Below are 23,973 nucleotides of genomic sequence, written 5' to 3'. Positions count from 1 at the left end.
AAAAATTAAAATGGAGAATTTCTAAACACCAGAGCACAAGTAATGGATCTCAGCATTCTTATTGCATCTTTTCTTATTTCAAAATATTTGACATACTTTTGATTTGAAAAGTTTAAAAATGAGTTTAGACAAAGGACACCACTGAAAATGATGGAATTTATATGTTTTGTAAATGAAGATTTGCAACAATCATACTTTGAATGAAAATGGAGCTTTAAACAAAAGAAGAAATAATCAACATTAGGTCCCACCGAGATTTGAACTCGGATTACTGGATTCAAAGTCCAAAGTGCTAACCATTACACCATGGAACCCTCAACAGAGCAAAGACTTCTACTGAAATGAGCTCATCTTTTAAATGCAAAGAAAAGAAATTCAATACTTTATATATATGATTTCAAGTTTCTAATAAGCTCAGGGATGCAATAGGTATTATGTAGAATATTTGTCTAAAACCAATGATAATATATAAAAAGTAACCTATTTTTAAGGAGAAGATAAATACTAGAAACCCAAATGCCTAGGACCAATTTCAGTTGGAGCATCACCCCTTATGTTATCCTAGCATTGAATTGACAGTTTTTCTGTATTGTCATATTTGCCTATCATCCACTTACAATTGTTTCAAGCTTTATAACAGAGGACTGCCTTTTTTATAGACCAAGGATGAAAGTCTCTTGTGAGTTAGATCTGATTATGACATCACAATTTGTAAATTAAGCTATAGTATGATTACAGAGTGTAGACTGAACAAAAAGTGCTTTCCTATGGATTGAAGTTTGTATTTTCTTAAGCTTTGCATTCCAAAATGTGCTAGCATTCTCTATTTCCAAAGGGCATGTTAAGCTAATTCTCCATTATATATTTTTTGTGTTAAAAGTTATTTATACACAACTTGGTAAAACATACTAAATTTAACACATAATGAATTACATCCTGGGATTATCTTTATCAACAATCTGTAAATGGATAATAAAGATTGTGCATTAGATTTATCAGATTGATTTTGCTTAGAATTGCATTTACTCCTTGTCTAAATTGTCTTTTTTTATACTATTATTAAATGCATTAATCTTTGTTGTTGTCCTATCTAATCATTTTTTTTATTTTGCAATGTGGAAAGAAACTGGTGCATTTTTATGATACCCATGCTTCAAGTGACTCTATGGCTTAAGCTGTTCCTTGAAAAATTAAATGCTATGCAAACAAAATATGTTCTGTGCTTTGAGGTACATTTGCCTGTTTTGTGTTTGCTTCTAGTAACATCTGTGGCCAGTTAGCTCAGTTGGTTAGAGCGTTGAGATTGTAATGCCAAGGTCATGGGTTCGATCCCTGTTTTGGCTACTTGCTTTTCTTGATGGACAAGAATGGAATAAGCTCATCGGTGTAGCATGAATACTTGAAAATATAATAGACACATATATCACAAAATCTCTTCAAATCGATATCAGAAGCCAGCATGAGTGTCATCCTTTGGCTGATGAAGATTTTTCTCTACATGGCTCATTGACTTTTGTCTCAAATCGAGCAATATGGCATACCTAAGATTTGCAAGGACAAATTAATCAGTTATTATATTGCTGCTCAAACATAGAGGGCACTAGGTGTTACTAGAAGAAGAAGATACGTTCTCCCCTCTCATTAGTGCACACTGAAGTAAAAAAAATTAAAATGGAGAATTTCTAAACACCAGAGCACAAGTAATGGATCTCAGCATTCTTATTGCATCTTTTCTTATTTCAAAATATTTGACATACTTCTGATTTGAAAAGTTTAAAAATTAGTTTAGACAAAGGACACCACTGAAAATGATGGAATTTATATGTTTTGTAAATGAAGATTTGCAACAATCATACTTTGAATGAAAATGGAGCTTTAAACAAAAGAAGAAATAATCAACATTAGGTCCCACCGAGACTTGAACTCGGATTACTGGATTCAAAGTCCAAAGTGCTAACCATTACACCATGGAACCCTCAACTGAGCAAAGACTTCTACTGAAATGAGCTCATCTTTTAAATGCAAAGAAAAGAAATTCAATACTTTATATATATGATTTCAAGTTTCTAATAAGCTCAGGGATGCAATAGGTATTATGTAGAATATTTGTCTAAAACCAATGATAATATATAAAAAGTAACCTATTTTTAAGGAGAAGATAAATACTAGAAACCCAAATGCCTAGGACCAATTTCAGTTGGAGCATCACCCCTTATGTTATCCTAGCATTGAATTGACAGTTTTTCTGTATTGTCATATTTGCCTAACATCCACTTACAATTGTTTCAAGCTTTATAACAGAGGACTGCCTTTTTTATAGACCAAGGATGAAAGTCTCTTGTGAGTTAAGTCTGATTATGACATCACAATTTGTAAATTAAGCTATAGTATGATTACAGAGTGTAGACTGAACAAAAAGTGCTTTCCTATGGATTGAAGTATGTATTTTCTTAAGCTTTGTATTCCAAAATGTGCTAGCATTCTCTATTTCCAAAGGGCATGTTAAGCTAATTCTCCATTATATATTTTTTGTGTTAAAAGTTATTTATACACAACTTGGTAAAACATACTAAATTTAACACATAATGAATTACATCCTGGGATTATCTTTATCAACAATCTGTAAATGGATAATAAAGATTGTGCATTAGATTTATCAGATTGATTTTGCTTAGAATTGCATTTACTCCTTGTCTAAATTGTCTTTTTTTATACTATTATTAAATGCATTAATCTTTGTTGTTGTCCTATCTAATCATTTTTTTTATTTTGCAATGTGGAAAGAAACTGGTGCATTTTTATGATACCCATGCTTCAAGTGACTCTATGGCTTAAGCTGTTCCTTGAAAAATTAAATGCTATGCAAACAAAATATGTTCTGTGCTTTGAGGTACATTTGCCTGTTTTGTGTTTGCTTCTAGTAACATCTGTGGCCAGTTAGCTCAGTTGGTTAGAGCGTGGAGTTTGTAATGCCAAGGTCATGGGTTCAATCCCTGTTTTGGCTACTTGCTTTTCTTGATGGACAAGAATGGAATAAGCTCATCGGTGTAGCATGAATACATGAAAACATAATAGACACATATATCACAAAATCTCTTCAAATCCATATCAGAAGCCAGCATGAGTGTCATCCTTTGGCTGATGAAGATTTTTCTCTACATGGCTCATTGACTTTTGTCTCAAATCGAGCAATATGGCATACCTAAGATTTGCAAGGGCAAATTAATCAGTTATTATATTGCTGCTCAAACATAGAGGGCACTAGGTGTTACTAGAAAAGAAGATACGTTCTCCCCTCTCATTAATGCACACTGAAGTAAAAAAAATTAAAATGGAGAATTTCTAAACACCAGAGCACAAGTAATGGATCTCTGCATTCTTATTGCATCTTTTCTTATTTCCAAATATTTGACATACTTCTGATTTGAAAAGTTAAAAAATTAGTTTAGACAAAGGACACCACTGAAAATGATGGAATTTATATGAATTGTAAATGAAGATTTGCAATACTCATACTTTGAATGAAAATGGAGCTTTAAACAAAAGGAGAAATAATCAACATTAGGTCCCAACGAGATTTGAACTCGGATTACTGGATTCAAAGTCCAGAGTGCTAACCATTACACCATGGAACCCTCAACTGAGCAAAGACTTCTACTGAACTGAGCTCATCTTTTAAATGCAAAGAAAAGAAATTCAATACTTTATATATATGATTTCAAGTTTCTAATAAGCTCAGGGATGCAATAGGTGTTATGTAGAATATTTGTCTAAAACCAATGATAATATATAAAAAGTAACCTATTTTTAAGGAGAAGATAAATACTAGAAACCTAAATGCCTAGGACCAATTTCAGTTGGAGCATCACCCTTTATGTTATCCTAGCATTGAATTGACAGTTTTTCTGTATTGTCATATTTGCATATCACCCACTTACAATTGTTTCAAGCTTTATAACAGAGGACTGCCTTTTTTATAGACCAAGGATGAAAGTCTCTTGTGAGTTAAGTCTGATTATGACATCACAATTTGTAAATTAAGCTATAGTATGATTACAGAGTGTAGACTGAACAAAAAGTGCTTTCCTATGGATTGAAGTTTGTATTTTCCTAAGCTTTGCATTCCAAAATGTGCTAGCATTCTCTATTTCCAAAGGGCATGTTAAGCTAATTCTCCATTATATATTTTTTGTGTTAAAAGTTATTTATACACAACTTGGTAAAACATACTAAATTTAACACATAATGAATTACATCCTGGGATTATCTTTATCAACAATCTGTAAATGGATAATAAAGATTGTGCATTAGATTTATCAGATTGATTTTGCTTAGAATTGCATTTACTCCTTGTCTAAATTGTCTATTTTTATACTATTATTAGATGCATTAATCTTTGTTGCTGTCCTATCTAATCATTTTTTTTATTTTGCAATGTGGAAAGAAACTGGTGCATTTTTATGATACCCATGCTTCAAGTGACTCTATGGCTTAAGCTGTTCCTTGAAAAATTAAATGCTATGCAAACAAAATATGTTCTGTGCTTTGAGGTACATTTGCCAGTTTTGTGTTTGCTTCTAGTAACATCTGTGGCCAGTTAGCTCAGTTGATTAGAGTGTGTAGTTCGTAATGCCAAGGTCATGGGTTCGATCCCTGTTTTGGCTACTTGCTTTTCTTGATGGACAAGAATGGAATAAGCTCATCGGTGTAGCATGAATACATGAAAACATAATAGACACATATATCACAAAATCTCTTCAAATCCATATCAGAAGCCAGCATGAGTGTCATCCTTTGGCTGATGAAGATTTTTCTCTACATGGCTCATTGACTTTTGTCTCAAATCGAGCAATATGGCATACCTAAGATTTGCAAGGGCAAATTAATCAGTTATTGTATTGCTGCTCAAACATAGAGGGCACTAGGTGTTACTAGAAGAAGAAGATACGTTCTCCCCTCTCATTAGTGCACACTGAAGTAAAAAAAATTAAAATGGAGAATTTCTAAACACCAGAGCACAAGCAATGGATCTCTGCATTCTTATTGCATCTTTTCTTATTTCCAAATATTTGACATACTTCTGATTTGAAAAGTTTAAAAATGAGTTTAGACAAAGGACACCACTGAAAATGATGGAATTTATATGTTTTGTAAATGAAGATTTGCAACAATCATACTTTGAATGAAAATGGAGCTTTAAACAAAAGAAGAAATAATCAACATTAGTTCCCACCGAGATTTGAACTCGAATTACTGGATTCAAAGTCCAAAGTGCTAACCATTACACCATGGAACCCTCAACTGAGCAAATGCTTCTACTGAACTGAGCTCATCTTTTAAATGCAAAGAAAAGAAATTCAATACTTTATATATATGATTTCAAGTTTCTAATAAGCTCAGGGATGCAATAGGTGTTATGTAGAATATTTGTCTAAAACCAATGATAATATATAAAGAGTAACCTATTTTTTAGGAGAAGATAAATATTAGAAACCCAAATGCCTAGGACCAATTTCAGTTGGAGCATCACCCCTTATGTTATCCTAGCATTGAATTTACAGTTTTTCTGTATTGTCATATTTGCATATCAGCCGCTTACAATTGTTTCAAGCTTTATAACAGAGGACTGCCTTTTTTATAGACCAAGGATGAAAGTCTCTTGTGAGTTAAGTCTGATTATGACATCACAATTTGTAAATTAAGCTATAGTATGATTACAGAGTGTAGACTGAACAAAAAGTGCTTTCCTATGGATTTAAGTTGTATTTTCTTAAGCTTTGCATTCCAAAATGTGCTAGCATTCTCTATTTCCAAAGGGCATATTAAGCTACTTCCCCATTATATATTTTTTGTGTTAAAAGTTATTTATACACAACTTGTTAAAACATACAAAATTTAACACATAATGAATTACATCCTGGGATTATCTTTATCAACAATCTGTAAATGGATAAGAAAGATTGTGCATTAGATTTATCTGATTGATTTTGCTTAGAATTGCATTTACTCCTTGTCTAAATTGTCTATTTTTATACTATTATTAGATGCATTAATCTTTGTTGTTGTCCTATCTAATCATTTTTTTTTATTTTGCAATGTGGAAAGAAACTGGTGCATTTTTATGATACCCATGCTTCAAGTGACTCTATGGCTTAAGCTGTTCCTTGAAAAATTAAATGCTATGCAAACAAAATATGTTCTGTGCTTTGAGGTACATTTGCCAGTTTTGTGTTTGCTTCTTAAAACATCTGTGGACAGTTAGCTCAGTTGGTTAGAGTTTGGCACTCGTAATGCCAAGGTCATGGGTTCGATCCCTGTTTTGGCTACTTGCTTTTCTTGATGGACAAGAATGGAATAAGCTCATCGGTGTAGCATGAATACTTGAAAATATAATAGACACATATATCACAAAATCTCGTCAAATCCATATCAGAAGCCAGCATGAGTGTCATCCTTTGGCTGATGAAGATTTTTCTCTACATAGCTCATTGACTTTTGTCTCAAATCGAGCAATATGGCATACCTAAGATTTGCAAGGACAAATTTATCAGTTATTATATTGCTGCTCAAACATAGAGGGCACTAAGTGTTACTAGAAGAAGAAGAAGATACGTTCTCCCCTCTCATTAGTGCACACTGAAGTAAAAAAAATTAAAATGGCGAATTTCTAAACACCAGAGCACAAGTAATGGATCTCAGCATTCTTATTGCATGTTTTCTTATTTCAAAATATTTGACATACTTTTGATTTGAAAAGTTTAAAAATGAGTTTAGACAAAGGACACCACTGAAAATGATGGAATTTATATGTTTTGTAAATGAAGATTTGCAACAATCATACTTTGAATGAAAATGGAGCTTTAAACAAAAGAAGAAATAATCAACATTAGGTCCCACCGAGATTTGAACTCGGATTACTGGATTCAAAGTCCAAAGCGCTAACCATTACACCATGGAACCCTCAACTGAGCAAAGACTTCTACTGAAATGAGCTCATCTTTTAAATGCAAAGAAAAGAAATTCAATACTTTATATATATGATTTCAAGTTTCTAATAAGCTCAGGGATGCAATAGATATTATGTAGAATATTTGTCTAAAACCAATGATAATATATAAAAAGTAACCTATTTTTAAGGAGAAGATAAATACTAGAAACCCAAATGCCTAGGACCAATTTCAGTTGGAGCATCACCCCTTATGTTATCCTAGCATTGAATTGACAGTTTTTCTGTATTGTCATATTTGCCTATCATCCACTTACAATTGTTTCAAGCTTTATAACAGAGGACTGCCTTTTTTATAGACCAAGGATGAAAGTCTCTTGTGAGTTAAGTCTGATTATGACATCACAATTTGTAAATTAAGCTATAGTATGATTACAGAGTGTAGACTGAACAAAAAGTGCTTTCCTATGGATTGAAGTTTGTATTTTCTTAAGCTTTGCATTCCAAAATGTGCTAGCATTCTCTATTTCCAAAGGGCATGTTAAGCTAATTCTCCATTATATATTTTTTGTGTTAAAAGTTATTTATACACAACTTGGTAAAACATACTAAATTTAACACATAATGAATTACATCCTGGGATTATCTTTATCAACAATCTGTAAATGGATAATAAAGATTGTGCATTAGATTTATCAGATTGATTTTGCTTAGAATTGCATTTACTCCTTGTCTAAATTGTCTTTTTTTATACTATTATTAAATGCATTAATCTTTGTTGTTGTCCTATCTAATCATTTTTTTTATTTTGCAATGTGGAAAGAAACTGGTGCATTTTTATGATACCCATGCTTCAAGTGACTCTATGGCTTAAGCTGTTCCTTGAAAAATTAAATGCTATGCAAACAAAATATGTTCTGTGCTTTGAGGTACATTTGCCAGTTTTCTGTTTGCTTCTAGTAACATCTGTGGCCAGTTAGCTCAGTTGGTTAGAGCGTGGAGTTCGTAATGCCAAGGTCATGGGTTCGATCCCTGTTTTGGCTACTTGCTTTTCTTGATGGACAAGAATGGAATAAGCTCATCGGTGTAGCATGAATACATGAAAACATAATAGACACATATATCACAAAATCTCTTCAAATCCATATCAGAAGCCAGCATGAGTGTCATCCTTTGGCTGATGAAGATTTTTCTCTACATGGCTCATTGACTTTTGTCTCAAATCGAGCAATATGGCATACCTAAGATTTGCAAGGACAAATTAATCAGTTATTATATTGCTGCTCAAACATAGAGGGCACTAGGTGTTACTAGAAGAAGAAGATATGTTCTCCCCTCTCATTAGTGCACACTGAAGTAAAAAAAATTAAAATGGAGAATTTCTAAACACCAGAGCACAAGTAATGGATCTCAGCATTCTTATTGCATCTTTTCTTATTTCAAAATATTTGACATACTTTTGATTTGAAAAGTTTAAAAATGAGTTTAGACAAAGGACACCACTGAAAATGATGGAATTTATATGTTTTGTAAATGAAGATTTGCAACAATCATACTTTGAATGAAAATGGAGCTTTAAACAAAAGAAGAAATAATCAACATTAGGTCCCACCGAGATTTGAACTCGGATTACTGGATTCAAAGTCCAAAGTGCTAACCATTACACCATGGAACCCTCAACAGAGCAAAGACTTCTACTGAAATGAGCTCATCTTTTAAATGCAAAGAAAAGAAATTCAATACTTTATATATATGATTTCAAGTTTCTAATAAGCTCAGGGATGCAATAGGTATTATGTAGAATATTTGTCTAAAACCAATGATAATATATAAAAAGTAACCTATTTTTAAGGAGAAGATAAATACTAGAAACCCAAATGCCTAGGACCAATTTCAGTTGGAGCATCACCCCTTATGTTATCCTAGCATTGAATTGACAGTTTTTCTGTATTGTCATATTTGCCTATCATCCACTTACAATTGTTTCAAGCTTTATAACAGAGGACTGCCTTTTTTATAGACCAAGGATGAAAGTCTCTTGTGAGTTAGATCTGATTATGACATCACAATTTGTAAATTAAGCTATAGTATGATTACAGAGTGTAGACTGAACAAAAAGTGCTTTCCTATGGATTGAAGTTTGTATTTTCTTAAGCTTTGCATTCCAAAATGTGCTAGCATTCTCTATTTCCAAAGGGCATGTTAAGCTAATTCTCCATTATATATTTTTTGTGTTAAAAGTTATTTATACACAACTTGGTAAAACATACTAAATTTAACACATAATGAATTACATCCTGGGATTATCTTTATCAACAATCTGTAAATGGATAATAAAGATTGTGCATTAGATTTATCAGATTGATTTTGCTTAGAATTGCATTTACTCCTTGTCTAAATTGTCTTTTTTTATACTATTATTAAATGCATTAATCTTTGTTGTTGTCCTATCTAATCATTTTTTTTTATTTTGCAATGTGGAAAGAAACTGGTGCATTTTTATGATACCCATGCTTCAAGTGACTCTATGGCTTAAGCTGTTCCTTGAAAAATTAAATGCTATGCAAACAAAATATGTTCTGTGCTTTGAGGTACATTTGCCTGTTTTGTGTTTGCTTCTAGTAACATCTGTGGCCAGTTAGCTCAGTTGGTTAGAGCGTTGAGATTGTAATGCCAAGGTCATGGGTTCGATCCCTGTTTTGGCTACTTGCTTTTCTTGATGGACAAGAATGGAATAAGCTCATCGGTGTAGCATGAATACTTGAAAATATAATAGACACATATATCACAAAATCTCTTCAAATCGATATCAGAAGCCAGCATGAGTGTCATCCTTTGGCTGATGAAGATTTTTCTCTACATGGCTCATTGACTTTTGTCTCAAATCGAGCAATATGGCATACCTAAGATTTGCAAGGACAAATTAATCAGTTATTATATTGCTGCTCAAACATAGAGGGCACTAGGTGTTACTAGAAGAAGAAGATACGTTCTCCCCTCTCATTAGTGCACACTGAAGTAAAAAAAATTAAAATGGAGAATTTCTAAACACCAGAGCACAAGTAATGGATCTCAGCATTCTTATTGCATCTTTTCTTATTTCCAAATATTTGACATACTTCTGATTTGAAAAGTTTAAAAATTAGTTTAGACAAAGGACACCACTGAAAATGATGGAATTTATATGAATTGTAAATGAATATTTGCAATACTCTTACTTTGAATGAAAATGGAGCTTTAAACAAAAGGAGAAATAATCAACATTAGGTCCCACCGAGATTTGAACTCGGATTACTGGATTCAAAATCCAGAGTGCTAACCATTACACCATGGAACCCTCAACTGAGCAAAGACTTCCACTGAACTGAGCTCATCTTTTAAATGCAAAGAAAAGAAATTCAATACTTTATATATATGATTTCAAGTTTCTAATAAGCTCAGGGATGCAATAGGTGTTATGTAGAATATTTGTCTAAAACCAATGATAATATATAAAAAGTAACCTATTTTTAAGGAGAAGATAAATACTAGAAACCCAAATGCCTAGGACCAATTTCAGTTGGAGCATCACCCCTTATGTTATCCTAGCATTGAATTGACAGTTTTTATTTGTATTGTCATATTTGCATATCAGCCGCTTACAATTGTTTCAAGCTTTATAACAGAGGACTGCCTTTTTTTATAGACCAAGGATGAAAGTCTCTTGTGAGTTTAAGTCTGATTATGACATCACAATTTGTAAATTAAGCTATAGTATGATTACAGAGTGTAGACTGAACAAAAAGTGCTTTCCTATGGATTGAAGTTTGTATTTTCTTAAGCTTTGCATTCCAAAATGTGCTAGCATTCTCTATTTCCAAAGGGCATGTTAAGCTAATTCACCATTATATATTTTTTGTGTTAAAAGTTATTTATACACAACTTGGTAAAACATACTAAATTTAACACATAATGAATTACATCCTGGGATTATCTTTATCAACAATCTGTAAATGGATAATAAAGATTGTGCATTAGATTTATCAGATTGATTTTGCTTAGAATTGCATTTACTCCTTGTCTAAATTGTCTATTTTTATACTATTATTAGATGCATTAATCTTTGTTGCTGTCCTATCTAATCATTTTTTTTATTTTGCAATGTGGAAAGAAACTGGTGCATTTTTATGATACCCATGCTTCAAGTGACTCTATGGCTTAAGCTGTTCCTTGAAAAATTAAATGCTATGCAAACAAAATATGTTCTGTGCTTTGAGGTACATTTGCCAGTTTTGTGTTTGCTTCTAGTAACATCTGTGGCCAGTTAGCTCAGTTGATTAGAGCGTGTAGTTCGTAATGCCAAGGTCATGGGTTCGATCCCTGTTTTGGCTACTTGCTTTTCTTGATGGACAAGAATGGAATAAGCTCATCGGTGTAGCATGAATACATGAAAACATAATAGACACATATATCACAAAATCTCTTCAAATCCATATCAGAAGCCAGCATGAGTGTCATCCTTTGGCTGATGAAGATTTTTCTCTACATGGCTCATTGACTTTTGTCTCAAATCGAGCAATATGGCATACCTAAGATTTGCAAGGGCAAATTAATCAGTTATTGTATTGCTGCTCAAACATAGAGGGCACTAGGTGTTACTAGAAGAAGAAGATACGTTCTCCCCTCTCATTAGTGCACACTGAAGTAAAAAAAATTAAAATGGAGAATTTCTAAACACCAGAGCACAAGCAATGGATCTCTGCATTCTTATTGCATCTTTTCTTATTTCCAAATATTTGACATACTTCTGATTTGAAAAGTTTAAAAATGAGTTTAGACAAAGGACACCACTGAAAATGATGGAATTTATATGTTTTGTAAATGAAGATTTGCAACAATCATACTTTGAATGAAAATGGAGCTTTAAACAAAAGAAGAAATAATCAACATTAGTTCCCACCGAGATTTGAACTCGAATTACTGGATTCAAAGTCCAAAGTGCTAAACATTACACCATGGAACCCTCAACTGAGCAAATACTTCTACTGAACTGAGCTCATCTTTTAAATGCAAAGAAAAGAAATTCAATACTTTATATATATGATTTCAAGTTTCTAATAAGCTCAGGGATGCAATAGGTGTTATGTAGAATATTTGTCTAAAACCAATGATAATATATAAAGAGTAACCTATTTTTTAGGAGAAGATAAATATTAGAAACCCAAATGCCTAGGACCAATTTCAGTTGGAGCATCACCCCTTATGTTATCCTAGCATTGAATTGACAGTTTTTCTGTATTGTCATATTTGCATATCAGCCGCTTACAATTGTTTCAAGCTTTATAACAGAGGACTGCCTTTTTTATAGACCAAGGATGAAAGTCTCTTGTGAGTTAAGTCTGATTATGACATCACAATTTGTAAATTAAGCTATAGTATGATTACAGAGTGTAGACTGAACAAAAAGTGCTTTCCTATGGATTTAAGTTGTATTTTCTTAAGCTTTGCATTCCAAAATGTGCTAGCATTCTCTATTTCCAAAGGGCATATTAAGCTACTTCCCCATTATATATTTTTTGTGTTAAAAGTTATTTATACACAACTTGTTAAAACATACAAAATTTAACACATAATGAATTACATCCTGGGATTATCTTTATCAACAATCTGTAAATGGATAAGAAAGATTGTGCATTAGATTTATCTGATTGATTTTGCTTAGAATTGCATTTACTCCTTGTCTAAATTGTCTATTTTTATACTATTATTAGATGCATTAATCTTTGTTGTTGTCCTATCTAATCATTTTTTTTTATTTTGCAATGTGGAAAGAAACTGGTGCATTTTTATGATACCCATGCTTCAAGTGACTCTATGGCTTAAGCTGTTCCTTGAAAAATTAAATGCTATGCAAACAAAATATGTTCTGTGCTTTGAGGTACATTTGCCAGTTTTGTGTTTGCTTCTTAAAACATCTGTGGACAGTTAGCTCAGTTGGTTAGAGTTTGGCACTCGTAATGCCAAGGTCATGGGTTCGATCCCTGTTTTGGCTAATTGCTTTTCTTGATGGACAAGAATGGAATAAGCTCATCGGTGTAGCATGAATACTTGAAAATATAATAGACACATATATCACAAAATCTCTTCAAATCCATATCAGAAGCCAGCATGAGTGTCATCCTTTGGCTGATGAAGATTTTTCTCTACATAGCTCATTGACTTTTGTCTCAAATCGAGCAATATGGCATACCTAAGATTTGCAAGGACAAATTTATCAGTTATTATATTGCTGCTCAAACATAGAGGGCACTAAGTGTTACTAGAAGAAGAAGAAGATACGTTCTCCCCTCTCATTAGTGCACACTGAAGTAAAAAAAATTAAAATGGCGAATTTCTAAACACCAGAGCACAAGTAATGGATCTCAGCATTCTTATTGCATGTTTTCTTATTTCAAAATATTTGACATACTTTTGATTTGAAAAGTTTAAAAATGAGTTTAGACAAAGGACACCACTGAAAATGATGGAATTTATATGTTTTGTAAATGAAGATTTGCAACAATCATACTTTGAATGAAAATGGAGCTTTAAACAAAAGAAGAAATAATCAACATTAGGTCCCACCGAGATTTGAACTCGGATTACTGGATTCAAAGTCCAAAGCGCTAACCATTACACCATGGAACCCTCAACTGAGCAAAGACTTCTACTGAAATGAGCTCATCTTTTAAATGCAAAGAAAAGAAATTCAATACTTTATATATATGATTTCAAGTTTCTAATAAGCTCAGGGATGCAATAGGTATTATGTAGAATATTTGTCTAAAACCAATGATAATATATAAAAAGTAACCTATTTTTAAGGAGAAGATAAATACTAGAAACCCAAATGCCTAGGACCAATTTCAGTTGGAGCATCACCCCTTATGTTATCCTAGCATTGAATTGACAGTTTTTCTGTATTGTCATATTTGCCTATCATCCACTTACAATTGTTTCAAGCTTTATAACAGAGGACTGCCTTTTTTATAGACCAAGGATGAAAGTCTCTTGTGAGTTAAGTCTGATTATGACATCACAATTTGTAAATTAAGCTATAGTATGATTACAGAGTGTAGACTGAACAAAAAGTGCTTTCCTATGGATTGAAGTTTGTATTTTCTTAAGCTTTGCATTCCAAAATGTGCTAGCATTCTCTATTTCCAAAGGGCATGTTAAGCTAATTCTCCATTATATATTTTTTGTGTTAAAAGTTATTTATACACAACTTGGTAAAACATACTAAATTTAACACATAATGAATTACATCCTGGGATTATCTTTATCAACAATCTGTAAATGGATAATAAAGATTGTGCATTAGATTTATCAGATTGATTTTGCTTAGAATTGCATTTACTCCTTGTCTAAATTGTCTTTTTTTATACTATTATTAAATGCATTAATCTTTGTTGTTGTCCTATCTAATCATTTTTTTTATTTTGCAATGTGGAAAGAAACTGGTGCATTTTTATGATACCCATGCTTCAAGTGACTCTATGGCTTAAGCTGTTCCTTGAAAAATTAAATGCTATGCAAACAAAATATGTTCTGTGCTTTGAGGTACATTTGCCAGTTTTCTGTTTGCTTCTAGTAACATCTGTGGCCAGTTAGCTCAGTTGGTTAGAGCGTGGAGTTCGTAATGCCAAGGTCATGGGTTCGATCCCTGTTTTGGCTACTTGCTTTTCTTGATGGACAAGAATGGAATAAGCTCATCGGTGTAGCATGAATACATGAAAACATAATAGACACATATATCACAAAATCTCTTCAAATCCATATCAGAAGCCAGCATGAGTGTCATCCTTTGGCTGATGAAGATTTTTCTCTACATGGCTCATTGACTTTTGTCTCAAATCGAGCAATATGGCATACCTAAGATTTGCAAGGACAAATTAATCAGTTATTATATTGCTGCTCAAACATAGAGGGCACTAGGTGTTACTAGAAGAAGAAGATATGTTCTCCCCTCTCATTAGTGCACACTGAAGTAAAAAAAATTAAAATGGAGAATTTCTAAACACCAGAGCACAAGTAATGGATCTCAGCATTCTTATTGCATCTTTTCTTATTTCAAAATATTTGACATACTTTTGATTTGAAAAGTTTAAAAATGAGTTTAGACAAAGGACACCACTGAAAATGATGGAATTTATATGTTTTGTAAATGAAGATTTGCAACAATCATACTTTGAATGAAAATGGAGCTTTAAACAAAAGAAGAAATAATCAACATTAGGTCCCACCGAGATTTGAACTCGGATTACTGGATTCAAAGTCCAAAGTGCTAACCATTACACCATGGAACCCTCAACAGAGCAAAGACTTCTACTGAAATGAGCTCATCTTTTAAATGCAAAGAAAAGAAATTCAATACTTTATATATATGATTTCAAGTTTCTAATAAGCTCAGGGATGCAATAGGTATTATGTAGAATATTTGTCTAAAACCAATGATAATATATAAAAAGTAACCTATTTTTAAGGAGAAGATAAATACTAGAAACCCAAATGCCTAGGACCAATTTCAGTTGGAGCATCACCCCTTATGTTATCCTAGCATTGAATTGACAGTTTTTCTGTATTGTCATATTTGCCTATCATCCACTTACAATTGTTTCAAGCTTTATAACAGAGGACTGCCTTTTTTATAGACCAAGGATGAAAGTCTCTTGTGAGTTAGATCTGATTATGACATCACAATTTGTAAATTAAGCTATAGTATGATTACAGAGTGTAGACTGAACAAAAAGTGCTTTCCTATGGATTGAAGTTTGTATTTTCTTAAGCTTTGCATTCCAAAATGTGCTAGCATTCTCTATTTCCAAAGGGCATGTTAAGCTAATTCTCCATTATATATTTTTTGTGTTAAAAGTTATTTATACACAACTTGGTAAAACATACTAAATTTAACACATAATGAATTACATCCTGGGATTATCTTTATCAACAATCTGTAAATGGATAATAAAAATTGTGCATTAGATTTATCAGATTGATTTTGCTTAGAATTGCATTTACTCCTTGTCTAAATTGTCTTTTTTTATACTATTATTAAATGCATTAATCTTTGTTGTTGTCCTATCTAATCATTTTTTTTATTTTGCAATGTGGAAAGAAACTGGTGCATTTTTATGATACCCATGCTTCAAGTGACTCTATGGCTTAAGCTGTTCCTTGAAAAATTAAATGCTATGCAAACAAAATATGTTCTGTGCTTTGAGGTACATTTGCCTGTTTTGTGTTTGCTTCTAGTAACATCTGTGGCCAGTTAGCTCAGTTGGTTAGAGCGTTGAGATTGTAATGCCAAGGTCATGGGTTCGATCCCTGTTTTGGCTACTTGCTTTTCTTGATGGACAAGAATGGAATAAGCTCATCGGTGTAGCATGAATACTTGAAAATATAATAGACACATATATCACAAAATCTCTTCAAATCGATATCAGAAGCCAGCATGAGTGTCATCCGTTGGCTGATGAAGATTTTTCTCTACATGGCTCATTGACTTTTGTCTCAAATCGAGCAATATGGCATACCTAAGATTTGCAAGGACAAATTAATCAGTTATTATATTGCTGCTCAAACATAGAGGGCACTAGGTGTTACTAGAAGAAGAAGATACGTTCTCCCCTCTCATTAGTGCACACTGAAGTAAAAAAAATTAAAATGGAGAATTTCTAAACACCAGAGCACAAGTAATGGATCTCAGCATTCTTATTGCATCTTTTCTTATTTCAAAATATTTGACATACTTCTGATTTGAAAAGTTTAAAAATTAGTTTAGACAAAGGACACCACTGAAAATGATGGAATTTATATGTTTTGTAAATGAAGATTTGCAACAATCATACTTTGAATGAAAATGGAGCTTTAAACAAAAGAAGAAATAATCAACATTAGGTCCCACCGAGACTTGAACTCGGATTACTGGATTCAAAGTCCAAAGTGCTAACCATTACACCATGGAACCCTCAACTGAGCAAAGACTTCTACTGAAATGAGCTCATCTTTTAAATGCAAAGAAAAGAAATTCAATACTTTATATATATGATTTCAAGTTTCTAATAAGCTCAGGGATGCAATAGGTATTATGTAGAATATTTGTCTAAAACCAATGATAATATATAAAAAGTAACCTATTTTTAAGGAGAAGATAAATACTAGAAACCCAAATGCCTAGGACCAATTTCAGTTGGAGCATCACCCCTTATGTTATCCTAGCATTGAATTGACAGTTTTTCTGTATTGTCATATTTGCCTAACATCCACTTACAATTGTTTCAAGCTTTATAACAGAGGACTGCCTTTTTTATAGACCAAGGATGAAAGTCTCTTGTGAGTTAAGTCTGATTATGACATCACAATTTGTAAATTAAGCTATAGTATGATTACAGAGTGTAGACTGAACAAAAAGTGCTTTCCTATGGATTGAAGTATGTATTTTCTTAAGCTTTGTATTCCAAAATGTGCTAGCATTCTCTATTTCCAAAGGGCATGTTAAGCTAATTCTCCATTATATATTTTTTGTGTTAAAAGTTATTTATACACAACTTGGTAAAACATACTAAATTTAACACATAATGAATTACATCCTGGGATTATCTTTATCAACAATCTGTAAATGGATAATAAAGATTGTGCATTAGATTTATCAGATTGATTTTGCTTAGAATTGCATTTACTCCTTGTCTAAATTGTCTTTTTTTATACTATTATTAAATGCATTAATCTTTGTTGTTGTCCTATCTAATCATTTTTTTTATTTTGCAATGTGGAAAGAAACTGGTGCATTTTTATGATACCCATGCTTCAAGTGACTCTATGGCTTAAGCTGTTCCTTGAAAAATTAAATGCTATGCAAACAAAATATGTTCTGTGCTTTGAGGTACATTTGCCTGTTTTGTGTTTGCTTCTAGTAACATCTGTGGCCAGTTAGCTCAGTTGGTTAGAGCGTGGAGTTTGTAATGCCAAGGTCATGGGTTCAATCCCTGTTTTGGCTACTTGCTTTTCTTGATGGACAAGAATGGAATAAGCTCATCGGTGTAGCATGAATACATGAAAACATAATAGACACATATATCACAAAATCTCTTCAAATCCATATCAGAAGCCAGCATGAGTGTCATCCTTTGGCTGATGAAGATTTTTCTCTACATGGCTCATTGACTTTTGTCTCAAATCGAGCAATATGGCATACCTAAGATTTGCAAGGGCAAATTAATCAGTTATTATATTGCTGCTCAAACATAGAGGGCACTAGGTGTTACTAGAAAAGAAGATACGTTCTCCCCTCTCATTAGTGCACACTGAAGTAAAAAAAATTAAAATGGAGAATTTCTAAACACCAGAGCACAAGTAATGGATCTCTGCATTCTTATTGCATCTTTTCTTATTTCCAAATATTTGACATACTTCTGATTTGAAAAGTTAAAAAATTAGTTTAGACAAAGGACACCACTGAAAATGATGGAATTTATATGAATTGTAAATGAAGATTTGCAATACTCATACTTTGAATGAAAATGGAGCTTTAAACAAAAGGAGAAATAATCAACATTAGGTCCCAACGAGATTTGAACTCGGATTACTGGATTCAAAGTCCAGAGTGCTAACCATTACACCATGGAACCCTCAACTGAGCAAAGACTTCTACTGAACTGAGCTCATCTTTTAAATGCAAAGAAAAGAAATTCAATACTTTATATATATGATTTCAAGTTTCTAATAAGCTCAGGGATGCAATAGGTGTTATGTAGAATATTTGTCTAAAACCAATGATAATATATAAAAAGTAACCTATTTTTAAGGAGAAGATAAATACTAGAAACCTAAATGCCTAGGACCAATTTCAGTTGGAGCATCACCCTTTATGTTATCCTAGCATTGAATTGACAGTTTTTCTGTATTGTCATATTTGCATATCACCCACTTACAATTGTTTCAAGCTTTATAACAGAGGACTGCCTTTTTTATAGACCAAGGATGAAAGTCTCTTGTGAGTTAAGTCTGATTATGACATCACAATTTGTAAATTAAGCTATAGTATGATTACAGAGTGTAGACTGAACAAAAAGTGCTTTCCTATGGATTGAAGTTTGTATTTTCTTAAGCTTTGCATTCCAAAATGTGCTAGCATTCTCTACTTCCAAAGGGCACATTAAGCTACTTCCCCATTATATATTTTTTGTGTTAAAAGTTATTTATACACAACTTGGTAAAACATACTAAATTTAACACATAATGAATTACATCCTGGGATTATCTTTATCAACAATCTATAAATGGATAAGAAAGATTGTGCATTAGATTTATCAGATTGATTTTGCTTAGAATTGCATTTACTCCTTGTCTAAATTGTCTATTTTTATACTATTATTAGATGCATTAATCTTTGTTGTTGTCCTATCTAATCATTTTTTTTTATTTTGCAATGTGGAAAGAAACTGGTGCATTTTTATGATACCCATGCTTCAAGTTACTCTATGGCTTAAGCTGTTCCTTGAAAAATTAAATGCTATGCAAACAAAATATGTTCTGTGCTTTGAGGTACTTTTGCCAGTTTTGTGTTTGCTTCTTAAAACGTCTGTGGACAGTTAGCTCAGTTGGTTAGAGTGTGGCACTCGTAATGCCAAGGTCATGGGTTCGATCCCTGTTTTGGCTACTTGCTTTTCTTGATGGACAAGAATGGAATAAGCTCATCGGTGTAGCATGAATACTTGAAAATATAATAGACACATATATCACAAAATCTCTTCAAATCCATATCAGAAGCCAGCATGAGTGTCATCCTTTGGCTGATGAAGATTTTTCTCTACATGGCTCATTGACTTTTGTCTCAAATCGAGCAATATGGCATACCTAAGATTTGCAAGGACAAATTTATCAGTTATTATATTGCTGCTCAAACATAGAGGGCACTAAGTGTTACTAGAAGAAGAAGAAGATACGTTCTCCCCTCTCATTAGTGCACACTGAAGTAAAAAAAATAAAAATGGAGAATTTCTAAACACCAGAGCACAAGTAATGGATCTCTGCATTCTTATTGCATCTTTTCTTATTTCCAAATATTTGACATACTTCTGATTTGAAAAGTTTAAAAATTAGTTTAGACTAAGGACACCACTGAAAATGATGGAATTTATATGAATTGTAAATGAATATTTGCAATACTCTTACTTTGAATGAAAATGGAGCTTTAAACAAAAGGAGAAATAATCAACATTAGGTCCCACCGAGATTTGAACTCGGATTACTGGATTCAAAGTCCAGAGTGCTAACCATTACACCATGGAACCCTCAACTGAGCAAAGACTTCCACTGAACTGAGCTCATCTTTTAAATGCAAAGAAAAGAAATTCAATACTTTATATATATGATTTCAAGTTTCTAATAAGCTCAGGGATGCAATAGGTGTTATGTAGAATATTTGTCTAAAACCAATGATAATATATAAAAAGTAACCTATTTTTAAGGAGAAGATAAATACTAGAAACCCAAATGCCTAGGACCAATTTCAGTTGGAGCATCACCCCTTATGTTATCCTAGCATTGAATTGACAGTTTTTCTGTATTGTCATATTTGCCTATCATCCACTTACAATTGTTTCAAGCTTTATAACAGAGGACTGCCTTTTTTATAGACCAAGGATGAAAGTCTCTTGTGAGTTAAGTCTGATTATGACATCACAATTTGTAAATTAAGCTATAGTATGATTACAGAGTGTAGACTGAACAAAAAGTGCTTTCCTATGGATTGAAGTTTGTATTTTCTTAAGCTTTGCATACCAAAATGTGCTAGCATTCTCTATTTCCAAAGGGCACATTAAGCTACTTCCCCATTATATATTTTTTGTGTTAAAAGTTATTTATACACAACTTGGTAAAACATACTAAATTTAACACATAATGAATTACATCCTGGGATTATCTTTATCAACAATCTATAAATGGATAAGAAAGATTGTGCATTAGATTTATCAGATTGATTTTGCTTAGAATTGCATTTACTCCTTGTCTAAATTGTCTATTTTTATACTATTATTAGATGCATTAATCTTTGTTGTTGTCCTATCTTATAATTTTTTTTATTTTGCAATGTGGAAAGAAACTGGTGCATTTTTATGATACCCATGCTTCAAGTGACTCTATGGCTTAAGCTGTTCCTTGAAAAATTAAATGCTATGCAAACAAAATATGTTCTGTGCTTTGAGGTACATTTGCCAGTTTTGTGTTTGCTTCTTAAAGCATCTGTGGACAGTTCGCTCTGTTGGTTAGAGTGTGGCACTCGTAATGCCAAGGTCATGGGTTCGATCCTTGTTTTGGCTACTTGCTTTTCTTGATGAACAAGAATGGAATAAGCTCATCGGTGTAGCATGAATACATGAAAACATAATAGACACATATATCACAAAATCTCTTCAAATCCATATCAGAAGCCAGCATGAGTGTCATCCTTTGGCTGATGAAGATTTTTCTCTACATGGCTCATTGACTTTTGTCTCAAATCGAGCAATATGGCATACCTAAGATTTGCAATGGCAAATTAATCAGTTATTATATTGCTGCTCAAACATAGAGGGCACTAGGTGTTACTAGAAGAAGAAGATACGTTCTCCCCTATCATTAGTGCACACTGAAGTAAAAAAAATTAAAATGGAGAATTTCTAAACACCAGAGCACAAGTAATGGATCTCTGCATTCTTATTGCATCTTTTCTTATTTCCAAATATTTGACATACTTCTGATTTGAAAAGTTTAAAAATGAGTTTAGACAAAGGACACCACTGAAAATGATGGAATTTATATGAATTGTAAATGAAGATTTCCAATACTCATACTTTGAATGAAAATGGAGCTTTAAACAAAAGGAGAAATAATCAACATTAGGTCCCACCAAGATTAGAACTTGGATTACTGGATTCAAAGTCCAGAGTGCTAATCATTACACCATGGAACCCTCAACTGAGCCAAGACTTCTACTGAACTGAGCTCATCTTTTAAATGCAAAGAAAAGAAATTCAATACTTTATATGTATGATTTCAAGTTTCTAATAAGCTCAGGGATGCAATAGGTGTTATGTAGAATATTTGTCTAAAACCAATGATAATATATAAAAAGTAACCTATTTTTAAGGAGAAGATAAATACTAGAAACCCAAATGCCTAGGACCAATTTCAGTTGGAGCATCACCCCTTATGTTATCCTAGCATTGAATTGACAGTTTTTCTGTATTGTCATATTTGCATATCAGCCGCTTACAATTGTTTCAAGCTTTATAACAGAGGACTGCCTTTTTTTATAGACCAAGGATGAAAGTCTCTTGTGAGTTAAGTCTGATTATGACATCACAATTTGTAAATTAAGCTATAGTATGATTACAGAGTGTAGACTGAACAAAAAGTGCTTTCCTATGGATTGAAGTTTGTATTTTCTTAAGCTTTGCATTCCAAAATGTGCTAGCATTCTCTATTTCCAAAGGGCATGTTAAGCTACTTCCCCATTATATATTTTTTGTGTTAAAAGTTATTTATACACAACTTGGTAAAACATACTAAATTTAACACATAATGAATTACATCCTGGGATTATCTTTATCAACAATCTATAAATGGATAAGAAAGATTGTGCATTAGATTTATCAGATTGATTTTGCTTAGAATTGCATTTACTCCTTGTCTAAATTGTCTATTTTTATACTATTATTAGATGCATTAATCTTTGTTGTTGTCCTATCTTATAATTTTTTTTATTTTGCAATGTGGAAAGAAACTGGTGCATTTTTATGATACCCATGCTTCAAGTGACTCTATGGCTTAAGCTGTTCCTTGAAAAATTAAATGCTATGCAAACAAAATATGTTCTGTGCTTTGAGGTACATTTGCCAGTTTTGTGTTTGCTTCTTAAAGCATCTGTGGACAGTTCGCTCTGTTGGTTAGAGTGTGGCACTCGTAATGCTAAGGTCATGGGTTCGATCCTTGTTTTGGCTACTTGCTTTTCTTGATGAACAAGAATGGAATAAGCTCATCGGTGTAGCATGAATACATGAAAACATAATAGACACATATATCACAAAATCTCTTCAAATCCATATCAGAAGCCAGCATGAGTGTCATCCTTTGGCTGATGAAGATTTTTCTCTACATGGCTCATTGACTTTTGTCTCAAATCGAGCAATATGGCATACCTAAGATTTGCAATGGCAAATTAATCAGTTATTATATTGCTGCTCAAACATAGAGGGCACTAGGTGTTACTAGAAGAAGAAGATACGTTCTCCCCTATCATTAGTGCACACTGAAGTAAAAAAAATTAAAATGGAGAATTTCTAAACACCAGAGCACAAGTAATGGATCTCTGCATTCTTATTGCATCTTTTCTTATTTCCAAATATTTGACATACTTCTGATTTGAAAAGTTTAAAAATGAGTTTAGACAAAGGACACCACTGAAAATGATGGAATTTATATGAATTGTAAATGAAGATTTCCAATACTCATACTTTGAATGAAAATGGAGCTTTAAACAAAAGGAGAAATAATCAACATTAGGTCCCACCAAGATTAGAACTTGGATTACTGGATTCAAAGTCCAGAGTGCTAATCATTACACCATGGAACCCTCAACTGAGCCAAGACTTCTACTGAACTGAGCTCATCTTTTAAATGCAAAGAAAAGAAATTCAATACTTTATATGTATGATTTCAAGTTTCTAATAAGCTCAGGGATGCAATAGGTGTTATGTAGAATATTTGTCTAAAACCAATGATAATATATAAAAAGTAACCTTTTTTTAAGGAGAAGATAAATACTAGAAACCCAAATGCCTAGGACCAATTTCAGTTGGAGCATCACCCCTTATGTTATCCTAGCATTGAATTGACAGTTTTTCTGTATTGTCATATTTGCATATCAGCCGCTTACAATTGTTTCAAGCTTTATAACAGAGGACTGCCTTTTTTTATAGACCAAGGATGAAAGTCTCTTGTGAGTTAAGTCTGATTATGACACC

The 23,973-nt window shown here is 32.6% G+C and overlaps 12 non-coding genes across 12 annotated transcripts; 1 reads left to right on the top strand and 11 right to left on the bottom strand.

The window, feature by feature from the left end:
- Positions 1-242: 242 nt before the first annotated feature.
- On the bottom strand, positions 243-314 carry TRNAQ-UUG (transfer RNA glutamine (anticodon UUG)). Its single transcript has one exon. It is a non-coding gene; the product is annotated as a tRNA-Gln (tRNA).
- Positions 315-1,903: 1,589 nt separating this feature from the next.
- TRNAQ-UUG (transfer RNA glutamine (anticodon UUG)) lies at positions 1,904-1,975 on the bottom strand. The gene has a single exon. It is a non-coding gene; the product is annotated as a tRNA-Gln (tRNA).
- Positions 1,976-3,563: 1,588 nt separating this feature from the next.
- On the bottom strand, positions 3,564-3,635 carry TRNAQ-UUG (transfer RNA glutamine (anticodon UUG)). Its single transcript has one exon. It is a non-coding gene; the product is annotated as a tRNA-Gln (tRNA).
- Positions 3,636-6,888: 3,253 nt separating this feature from the next.
- TRNAQ-UUG (transfer RNA glutamine (anticodon UUG)) lies at positions 6,889-6,960 on the bottom strand. Its single transcript has one exon. It is a non-coding gene; the product is annotated as a tRNA-Gln (tRNA).
- Positions 6,961-8,549: 1,589 nt separating this feature from the next.
- TRNAQ-UUG (transfer RNA glutamine (anticodon UUG)) lies at positions 8,550-8,621 on the bottom strand. The gene has a single exon. It is a non-coding gene; the product is annotated as a tRNA-Gln (tRNA).
- Positions 8,622-10,211: 1,590 nt separating this feature from the next.
- On the bottom strand, positions 10,212-10,283 carry TRNAQ-UUG (transfer RNA glutamine (anticodon UUG)). Its single transcript has one exon. It is a non-coding gene; the product is annotated as a tRNA-Gln (tRNA).
- Positions 10,284-13,540: 3,257 nt separating this feature from the next.
- Positions 13,541-13,612, bottom strand: TRNAQ-UUG (transfer RNA glutamine (anticodon UUG)). The gene has a single exon. It is a non-coding gene; the product is annotated as a tRNA-Gln (tRNA).
- Positions 13,613-15,201: 1,589 nt separating this feature from the next.
- On the bottom strand, positions 15,202-15,273 carry TRNAQ-UUG (transfer RNA glutamine (anticodon UUG)). The gene has a single exon. It is a non-coding gene; the product is annotated as a tRNA-Gln (tRNA).
- A 1,589-nt stretch (positions 15,274-16,862) lies between these two features.
- On the bottom strand, positions 16,863-16,934 carry TRNAQ-UUG (transfer RNA glutamine (anticodon UUG)). The gene has a single exon. It is a non-coding gene; the product is annotated as a tRNA-Gln (tRNA).
- A 1,588-nt stretch (positions 16,935-18,522) lies between these two features.
- Positions 18,523-18,594, bottom strand: TRNAQ-UUG (transfer RNA glutamine (anticodon UUG)). Its single transcript has one exon. It is a non-coding gene; the product is annotated as a tRNA-Gln (tRNA).
- Positions 18,595-19,551: 957 nt separating this feature from the next.
- On the top strand, positions 19,552-19,625 carry TRNAT-CGU (transfer RNA threonine (anticodon CGU)). Its single transcript has one exon. It is a non-coding gene; the product is annotated as a tRNA-Thr (tRNA).
- Positions 19,626-20,187: 562 nt separating this feature from the next.
- TRNAQ-UUG (transfer RNA glutamine (anticodon UUG)) lies at positions 20,188-20,259 on the bottom strand. Its single transcript has one exon. It is a non-coding gene; the product is annotated as a tRNA-Gln (tRNA).
- Between the last annotated feature and the right edge of the window lie 3,714 nt (positions 20,260-23,973).

The sequence above is a fragment of the Pseudophryne corroboree genome, chromosome 11 (assembly GCF_028390025.1).
Source record: "Pseudophryne corroboree isolate aPseCor3 chromosome 11, aPseCor3.hap2, whole genome shotgun sequence".
NCBI classification, from domain to species: Eukaryota; Metazoa; Chordata; class Amphibia; order Anura; family Myobatrachidae; genus Pseudophryne; species Pseudophryne corroboree.
The sequence above is the reverse complement of the archived record's forward strand: the minus strand, read 5'-3'. Positions and strand labels throughout refer to the sequence as shown.